This window comes from Lolium perenne, chromosome 4 (genome assembly GCF_019359855.2).
Source record: "Lolium perenne isolate Kyuss_39 chromosome 4, Kyuss_2.0, whole genome shotgun sequence".
NCBI classification, from domain to species: Eukaryota; Viridiplantae; Streptophyta; class Magnoliopsida; order Poales; family Poaceae; genus Lolium; species Lolium perenne.
This window is the reverse complement of record NC_067247.2, coordinates 72,035,088-72,046,068: the sequence shown is the minus strand read 5'-3', so window position 1 is coordinate 72,046,068 and position 10,981 is coordinate 72,035,088.

Below are 10,981 nucleotides of genomic sequence, written 5' to 3'. Positions count from 1 at the left end.
TTTGCCCCAACGAAACAGTGAGGTTGTCAATCTCACCGGCTTGCTGTAACAAAGGATTAAGCGTATCGAGTGGAAGATGTTTGCAAGAAAATAATAAAACACAAGTATTGCAGTAAATTGTATGCTATGTAAAGAATAGGACCGGGATCCACAGTTCACTAGAGGTGTCTCTCCCATAAGATAAAAGCATGTTGGGTGAACAAATTACAGTCGGGCAATTGACAAATAGAGAAAGGCATAACAATGCATATACATGATATGATAAATATAGTGAGATTTAATCCGGGCATTACGACAAGGTACATAGACCGCCATCCAACTGCATCTATGCCTAAAAAGTCCACCTTCAGGTTATCGTCCGAACCCCCTCCAGTATTAAGTTGCAAAGCAACAGACAATTGCATTAAGTATGGTGCGTAATGTAATCAACAACTACATCCTTAGACATAGCATCAATGTTTTATCCCTAGTGGCAACAAGACATCCACAACCTTAGAACTTTCTCGTCACCGTCCTGCATTCAATGGAGGCATGAACCCACTATCGAGCATAAATACTCCCTCTTGGAGTTAAGAGCAAAAACTTGGCCAGAGCCTCTACTAATAACGGAGAGCATGCAAGATCATAAACAACACATAAACAATAGATTGATAATCACCATAATCATAGTACTCTCTATCCATCGGATCCCGACAAACACAACATATAGTATTACAGATAGATGATCTTGATCATGTTAGGCAGCTCACAAGATCCAACAATGAAGCACAACAAGGAGAAGACGACCATCTAGCTACTGCTATGGACCCATGGTCCAGGGGTGAACTACTCACTCATCACTCCGGAGGCGACCATGGCGGTGTAGAGTCCTCCGGAGATGAATCCCCTCTCCGGCAGGTGCCGGAGGCGATCTCCGTAATCCCCCGAGATGGGATTACGGCGGCGGCGTCTCTGTAAGGTTTTCCGTATCGTGGCTCTCGGTACTGGGGTTTTCGCGACGGAAGCTTTAAGTAGGCGGAGGGTCAACGCGAGGGGCCACACGAGGGGCCCAGGGGATAGGTCGGCGCGGCCAGGGCCTGGGCCGCGCCGGCCACCCTCCTGGCCACCTCGTGGCCCCACTTCGTTAGGTCTTCGGTCTTCTGGAAGCTTCGTGCAAAAATAGGACCCTGGGCGAAAATTTCGTCCAATTCCGAGAATATTTCTTTACTAGGATTTCTGAAACCAAAAACAGAAAACAAAGAATCGGCTCTTCGGCATCTTGTTAATAGGTTAGTTCCAGAAAATGCATAAATATGACATATAATGTGCATAAAACATGTAGGTATCATCAATAAAGTAGCATGGAACATAAGAAATTATCGATACGTTGGAGACGTATCAGCATCCCTGCTTAGTTCTGCTCGTCCCGAGCGGTAAAACGATAACAAAGATAATTTCTGAAGTGACATGCCATCATAATCTTGATCATACTATTTGTAAACATATGTAATGAATGCAGCGATCAAAGCAAAGGTAATGACATGAGTAAACAACTGAATCATAAAGCAAAGACTTTTCATGAATAGTACTTCAAGACAAGCATCAATAAGTCTTGCATAAGAGTTAACTCATAAAGCAATAAATCAAAGTAAAGGTGTTGAAGCAACACATAGGAAGATTAAGTTTCAGCGGTTGCTTTCAACTTATAACATGTATATCTCATGGATATTGTCAACATAAAGTAATATAACAAGTGCAATATGCAAGTATGTAGGAATCAATGCACAGTTCACACAAGTGTTTGCTTCTTAAGGTGGAAGGAGATAGGTAAACTGACTCAACAATAAAAGTAAAAGAATGGTCCTTCAAGAGGAAAGCATCGATTGCTATATTTGTGCTAGAGCTTTTATTTTGAAAACATGAAACAATTTTGTCAACGGTAGTAATAAAGCATATGAGTTATGAAAATTATATCTTACAAGCTGCAAGCCTCATGCATAGTATACTAATAGTGCCCGCACCTCGTCCTACTTAACTTGGACTACCGGATCTTCGCATGCCATGTTTCAACCAAGTGTCACAAAGGGGTACCTCCATGCCGCCTGTACAAAGGTCTAAGGAGAATGCTCGCATTTCGGATTTCTCGCTTTTGATTATTCTCAACTTAGACATCCATACCGGGACAACATGGACAATAGATAATGGACTCCTCTTAAATGCATAAGCATGTAGCAATGATTATTGTTCTCATATGAGATTGAGGATATATGTCCAAAACTGAAACTTCAACCATGGTTCATGGCTTTAGTTAGCGGCCCAATGTTCTTCTCTAACAATTTTGCATGCTCCAACCACTAAAATGATAGACCTTCAGACAAGACGGACATGCATAGCAACTCACATGATATTCAACAATAGTTGATGGCGTTCCCCAGAAGCATGGTTATCGCACAACAAGCAACTTAATAAAATATAAAGTGCATAAGTACATATTCAATACTACGATAGTTTTTAAGGCTATTTTGTCCCATGAGCTATGTATTGCAAAGGTGAATGATGGAATTTTAAAGGTAGCACTCATGCAATTTACTTTGGAATGGCGGAGAAATACCATGTAGTAGGTAGGTATGGTGGACACAAATGGCATAGTAGTTGGCTCAAGGATTTTGGATGCATGAGAAGTATTCCCTCTCGATACAAGGTTTAGGCTAGCAAGGTTATTTGAAGCAAACTCAAGGATGAACAAGTGCAGCAAGACTCACATAAAAGACATATTGTAAACATTATAAGACTCTACACTGTCTTCCTTGTTGTTCAAAACTCAATACTAGATATTATCTAGACCTTAGAGAAACCAAATATGCAAATCAAATTTTAGCAAGCTCTATGTATTTCTTCATTAATGGGTGCAAAGCATATGATGCAAGAGCTTAAACATGAGCACAACAATTGCCAAGTATCACATTATCCAAGACATTTTAGAATTACTACATGTAGCATTTTCCAATTCCAACCATATAACAATTTAACGAAGAAGAAACTTCGCCATGAACATTATGAGTAAAGCCTAAGGACACATGTGTCCATATGCAACAGCGGAGCGTGTCTCTCTCCCACAAAGTGAATGCTAGGATCCATCTTATTCAAACAAAAACAAAAACGAAAACAAACCGACGCTCCAAGTAAAGAACACAAGATGTGATTGAATAAAAATATAGTTTCAGGGGAGGAACCTGATGATGTTGTCGATGAAGAAGGGGATGCCTTGGGCATCCCCAAGCTTAGACGCTTGAGTCTTCTTAAAATATTCAGGGGTGAACCACGGGGGCATCCCCAAGCTTAGAGCTTTCACTCCTCTTGATCATAGTATATCATACTCCTCTCTTGACCCTTGAAAACTTCCTTCACACCAAACTTCAAGCAAACTCATTAAAGGGTTAGTGCATCATTAATAATTCACTCATTCAGAGGTGACACAATCATTATTTTCACTTCTGGACATTGCATAATGCTACTGGACATTAGTGGATCAAAGAAATAAATCCAATATAGCAAAAGAGGCAATGCGAAATAAAAGGCAGAATCTGTCAAAAACAGAACAGTCCGTAAAGACGAATTTAGAGATGGCACCAGACTTGCTCAAATGGAAAAACTCAAAACTAATGAAAGTTGCGTACATATCTGAGGATCACGCTCGTAAATTGGCAGATTTTTTCGAATTTCCTACAGGGAACTGTGCCCAGATTCGTGACAGACAGCAATGCTGTTTCTGCGCAGTAATCCCAAATATAACATCAACTTTGACATAGAAACTTTACTTGGCACAAAAACATGATAAGGAGAGGTTGCTACAGTAGTAAACAACTTCCAAGACTCAACAAAACAAAAATTTGCTGTAGGTAAAAACATGGGTTGTCTCTCATAAGCGCTTTTCTTTAACGCCTTTCAGCTAGGCACAGAAAGTGCAAATCAAGTAACATCGAGAGTAGAAGCATCAACATTATTATTTTTCATGCAAACACAACTTGTTGCAGAGGGTACTTTATGTGCTCCATTATCTAAATTTTCTATGGTGGTGCTAGGGGTTTTAGCAATTTTAGGCCTATAGTAATTCTTTTGTTTAGGCACTTTAGAAGCGTACATGAATTTTTGCTCTTTACCCACATAAGCTTTCTCATTATGCTTGAGAGAAGAAAAGGTTGAACCCAAGGTTCCCATAGCTTTTTCAAGTTCATCAATCCTACTGGTTTGATTATCATGGATAACACAAGTTCCTAGGACACTAATTCTTTCATCAATTCCTCCTAGGGATTTGTCAAGTTCATCAGTTTTATCCAATAACATTTCCAATTTAGTTTCAACACTTGGAAAATTTTTCTCTATGGTTTCCAATTTTTTCATAACATCTTCAAGAGAGATTTCAATTTTAACTTCATTAACAGGTGGTATTCCAACTAGACTCTCAATGATGCAACTAGCTTCTAAAGCGGGAGTACCTAGGAAATTACCTCCCGAGAGAGTATCAAGAACATATCTATTCCAACTAGATAAACCAACATAAAAGTTCCTAAGAAGGATAGTGGTGGAGTGTTTCTTGATGCACCTTTGATGAGCATTACTAATTCTATACCAAGCATCTTTAAAACTTTCTCCACCTTGTTGCTTAAAAGAACGAACTTCAACTTCAGGATTACTCATGATAACAGCAATAAAGTAAACTAGGCAAATAAAGTAAAGATAAGTAACTAATTTTTTTTTTATTTTTAATATAGAGAGCAAGACAGTAAATATAGTAAAACTAGCAACTAATTTTTTTTGTGTTTTGATTTAGTGCAGCAAACAAAGTAGTAAATAAAATAAAGCAAGACAAAAACAAAGTAAAGAGATTGAGAAGTGGAGACTCCCCTTGCAGCGTGTCTTGATCTCCCCGGCAACGGCGCCAGAAAACAGGCTTGATGCGCGTAAATGTACACGTCCGTTGGGAACCCCAAGAGGAAGGTATGATGCGCACAGTGGCAAGTTTTCCCTCAGAAAGAAACCAAGGTTTAATCGAACCAGGAGGAGCCAAGAAGCACGTTGAAGGTTGATGGTCGCGAAATGTGATGCGGCGCAACACCAGGGATTCCGGCGCCAACGCGGAACCTGCACAACACAACCCAAGTACTTTGCCCCAACGAAACAGTGAGGTTGTCAATCTCACCGGCTTGCTGTAACAAAGGATTAAGCGTATCGAGTGGAAGATGTTTGCAAGAAAATAATAAAACACAAGTATTGCAGTAAATTGTATGCTATGTAAAGAATAGGACCGGGATCCACAGTTCACTAGAGGTGTCTCTCCCATAAGATAAAAGCATGTTGGGTGAACAAATTACAGTCGGGCAATTGACAAATAGAGAAAGGCATAACAATGCATATACATGATATGATAAATATAGTGAGATTTAATCCGGGCATTACGACAAGGTACATAGACCGCCATCCAACTGCATCTATGCCTAAAAAGTCCACCTTCAGGTTATCGTCCGAACCCCCTCCAGTATTAAGTTGCAAAGCAACAGACAATTGCATTAAGTATGGTGCGTAATGTAATCAACAACTACATCCTTAGACATAGCATCAATGTTTTATCCCTAGTGGCAACAGCACATCCACAACCTTAGAACTTTCTGTCACTGTCCCAGATTCAATGGAGGCATGAACCCACTATCGAGCATAAATACTCCCTCTTGGAGTTAAGAGCAAAAACTTGGCCAGAGCCTCTACTAATAACGGAGAGCATGCAAGATCATAAACAACACATAAACAATAGATTGATAATCACCATAATCATAGTACTCTCTATCCATCGGATCCCGACAAACACAACATATAGTATTACAGATAGATGATCTTGATCATGTTAGGCAGCTCACAAGATCCAACAATGAAGCACAACAAGGAGAAGACGACCATCTAGCTACTGCTATGGACCCATGGTCCAGGGGTGAACTACTCACTCATCACTCCGGAGGCGACCATGGCGGTGTAGAGTCCTCCGGGAGATGAATCCCCTCTCCGGCAGGGTGCCGGAGGCGATCTCCAGAATCCCCCGAGATGGGATTCGCGGCGGCGGCGTCTCTGTAAGGTTTTCCGTATCGTGGCTCTCGGTACTGGGGTTTTCGCGACGGAAGCTTTAAGTAGGCGGAGGGTCAACGCAAGGGGCCACACGAGGGGCCCAGGGGATAGGTCGGCGCGGCCAGGGCCTGGGCCGCGCCGGCCACCCTCCTGGCCACCTCGTGGCGCCACTTCGTTAGGTCTTCGGTCTTCTGGAAGCTTCGTGCAAAAATAGGACCCTGGGCGAAAGTTTCGTCCAATTCCGAGAATATTTCTTTACTAGGATTTCTGAAACCAAAAACAGCAGAAACAAAGAATCGGCTCTTCGGCATCTTGTTAATAGGTTAGTTCCAGAAAATGCATAAATATGACATATAATGTGCATAAAACATGTAGGTATCATCAATAAAGTAGCATGGAACATAAGAAATTATCGATACGTTGGAGACGTATCACCAACTACTATGCCATTTGTGTCCACCATACCTACCTACTACATGGTATTTCTCCGCCATTCCAAAGTAAATTGCTTGAGTGCTACCTTTAAAATTCCATCATTCACCTTTGCAATATATAGCTCATGGGACAAAATAGCCTTAAAAACTATCGTAGTATTGAATATGTACTTATGCACTTTATCTTTTATTAAGTTGCTTGTTGTGCGATAACCATGCTTCTGGGGAACGCCATCAACTATTGTTGAATATCATGTGAGTTGCTATGCATGTCCGTCTTGTCTGAAGGATCTATCATTTTAGTGGTTGGAGCATGCAAAATTGTTAGAGAAGAACATTGGGCCGCTAACTAAAGCCATGAACCATGGTTGAAGTTTCAGTTTTGGACATATATCCTCAATCTCATATGAGAACAATAATCATTGCTACATGCTTATGCATTTAAGAGGAGTCCATTATCTGTTGTCCATGTTGTCCCGGTATGGATGTCTAAGTTGAGAATAATCAAAAGCGAGAAATCCAAAATGCGAGCATTCTCCTTAGACCTTTGTACAGGCGGCATGGAGGTACCCCTTTGTGACACTTGGTTGAAACATGGCATGCGAAGATCCGGTAGTCCAAGCTAAGTAGGACGAGGTGCGGGCACTATTAGTATACTATGCATGAGGCTTGCAACTTGTAAGATATAATTTACATAACTCATATGCTTTATTACTACCATTGACAAAATTGTTTCATGTTTTCAAAATAAAAGCTCTAGCACAAATACAGCAATCGATGCTTTCCTCTTTGAAGGACCTTTCTTTTACTTTTATTGTTGAGTCAGTTTACCTATCTCCTTCCACCTTAAGAAGCAAACACTTGTGTGAACTGTGCATTAATTCCTACATACTTGCATATTGCACTTGTTATATTACTTTATGTTGACAATATCCATGAGATATACATGTTATAAGTTGAAAGCAACTGCTGAAACTTCATCTTCCTTTGTGTTGCTTCAACACCTTTACTTTGATTTATTGCTTTATGAGTTAACTCTTATGCAAGACTTATTGATGCTTGTCTTGAAGTACTATTCATGAAAAGTCTTTGTCATATGATTCACTTGTTTACTCATGTCATTACTTTTGTTTTGATCGCTGCATTCATTACATATGTTTACAAATAGTATGATCAAGATTATGATGGCATGTCACTTCAGAAATTATCTTTGTTATCGTTTTACCTCGCTGGACGAGCAGAACTAAGCTTGGGGATGCTGATACGTCTCCAACGTATCGATAATTTCTTATGTTCCATGCTACTTTATTGATGATACCTACATGTTTTATGCACATTATATGTCATATTTATGCATTTTCTGGAACTAACCTATTAACAAGATGCCGAAGAGCCGATTCTTTGTTTCTGCTGTTTTTGGTTTCAGAAATCCTAGTAAGGAAATATTCTCGGAATTGGACGAAACTTTCGCCCAGGGTCCTATTTTTGCACGAAGCTTCCAGAAGACCGAAGAGATAACGAAGTGGGGCCACGAGGCAGCCAGGGGACAGGGCGGCGCGGCCCAGGCCCTGGCCGCGCGGCCCTACCCCCTGGGCACCTCGTGTGGCCCCCCGCGTTGCCCTTCCGCCTACTTAAAGTCTCCGTCGCGAAACCCCTAGTACCGAGAGCCACGATACGGAAAACCTTCCAGAGACGCCGCCGCCGCGAATCCCATCTCGGGGGATTCAGGAGATCGCCTCCGGCACCCTGCCGGAGAGGGGATTCATCTCCCAGAGGACTCTACACCGCCATGGTCGCCTCCGGAGTGATGAGTGAGTAGTTCACCCCTGGACCATGGGTCCATAGCAGTAGCTAGATGGTCGTCTTCTCCTTGTTGTGCTTCATTGTTGGATCTTGTGAGCTGCCTAACATGATCAAGATCATCTATCTGTAATTCTATATGTTGTGTTTGTCGGGATCCGATGGATAGAGAGTACTATGATTATGGTGATTATCAATCTATTGTTTATGTGTTGTTTAGGATCTTGCATGCTCTCCGTTATTAGTAGAGGCTCTGGCCAAGTTTTTACTCTTAACTCCAAGAGGGAGTATTTATGCTCGATAGTGGGTTCATGCCTCCATTAAATGCAGGACGATGTGATGAAAGTTCTAAGGTTGTGGATGTGCTGTTGCCACTAGGGATAAAACATTGATTCTATGTCTAAGGATGTAGTTGTCGATTACATTACGCACCATACTTAATGCAATTGTATGTTGCTTAGCAACTTAATACTGAATGGGGTTCGGATGATAACCTGAAGGTGGACTTTTTAGGCATAGATGCAGTTGGATGGCGGTCTATGTACTTTGTCGTAATGCCCAATTAAATCTCACTATATTTATCATATCATGTATATGCATTGTTATGCCTTTCTCTATTTGTCAATTGCCCGACTGTAATTTGTTCACCCAACATGCTTTTATCTTATGGGAGAGACACCTCTAGTGAACTGTGGACCCCGGTCCTATTCTTTACATAGCATACAATTTACTGCAATTGTGTTTTACTATTTTCTTTGCAAACATCTTCCACTCGATACGTTTAATCCTTTGTTACAGCAAGCCGGTGAGATTGACAACCTCACTGTTTCGTTGGGACAAAGTACTTTGGTTGTGTTGTGCAGGTTCCGCGTTGGCGCCGGAATCCCTGGTGTTGCGCCGCATCACATTTCGCGACCATCAACCTTCAACGTGCTTCTTGGCTCCTACTGGTTCGATTAAACCTTGGTTTCATACTGAGGGAAACTTGCTTCTATACGCATCATACCTTCCTCTTGGGGTTCCCAACGGACGTGTACATCTACGCGTATCAATAAGCACAAGCAATTTTACTTCAGAATACTAAACTCATTAGCATAGAGATAATAGAGTAATATATCTAAGTGTATTTCTCTCTTCTATTTAAACATCAGGGTGTTGTTGCTATTGACCAATGCTAAGTTTGCCAAAACCAAATAGATTTACTTGATGCTCCCAAAGTGATATCAATACTTATGTCAAGAGTAATCATATAATGGAGATTGCAAACTAAAATAAGGTGTGCAAAAAGTAAATGATAAGACTTCTCATTAATATTCCATAACGATAACTCACACCAACGGATACATAGATAACCAACTAAGAGAGATACTTCCACATTGCATACTATTCCATATGATAACTTCCCTACTCATGATATGACACTACTTGATAGTAAAAGATAAAGGTAGTGATGATGTGATACCGCGGCACTCCCCCAAGCTTGGAACAAACCAAGGGGATGCCAATACCGATGATGAATTACTCCTTCGGTGGTGATGGTGATGGATTCTTCTCGCGCTTCATAAGGATCTCCTTCAGCTTCAGCTTCTCAGTTTTGCAATTCTGCACCAAAACTTGAAGAGACTCATTGTTATCCGAATGTGGCGGTGACGGCCTTGTGCTGGGAATTGAGTAATATTCCAGCATTCTGCGAAGTCGCTGGTTCTCCTCCTGGAGTATCTCCACTTCCCTTCTTAGAGCACGATATTGATCACAAAACTCATCAGCAACCCGTATTGCTTCCTCCACACAAGGGAAAGAGTCGAGGTCCAGAGCAGGCGGAAGAACTCCGTGCAAATTATGAGAAAACGAACGTCCAGTGTTAACCGATCCCACCAAGATTGGCTTACTCTTCGTAGTTTCCCACTCTCCTTTCGCTGATGCTATCTTCTTCTTCTCCTTATTGATCCTTTCATCCATCTCTTCTTTCCAAAGCCCCTTGTCCTTGTTGTTGGAGACCATGGTGCTTCTAGATCAAAACAAATCTGGCAGAAAACAGCTCGAAACAAAACACGACGAGAAAACGATATACGGACCTCCAGGGGTCCGGGGGATTATATAGCAAATATTTTTACGACAAAAGGAAGGTTCCAGGCCGAAAACGAGTAGAAAAGGGAAGACGAGGGGCTGTCCCCATAGGTCGGCGCGGCCAGGGTGGGGCCCGCGCCGGCCTATGGTGACGGGCCCTCGCGCGTCTTTTCCACTCCGTTTCGATTCCGTAATTTTTTTATATTTTCCAAAAACAGCAAAAATATTGTTCGGAAAGGTAAACGCGGACTTTTTATTACCTGTACTGTTACCTATTCAAAGTCGAGTTCTGGCGGACTGTCAATTTGTCCTTTGATGAAAGCCTCCGGTGTTTCCACTTGAATAATATCAACATCAACATTATAAGAATCACCCGAGATATAATGCTTGAGTCTTTGTCCATTCACCACTTGTGTGGCATTGCCTTGGAGAGAGCTAATTTTAATTGCTCCTGAACGATACACCTCCTCAACAACATATGGTCCTTCCCACTTCGAGAGTAATTTCCCTGCAAAGAATCTGAGACGAGACCGATACAATAGGACTTTATCCCCAATATTAAACTCTCTTTTGATAATCCTTCTATC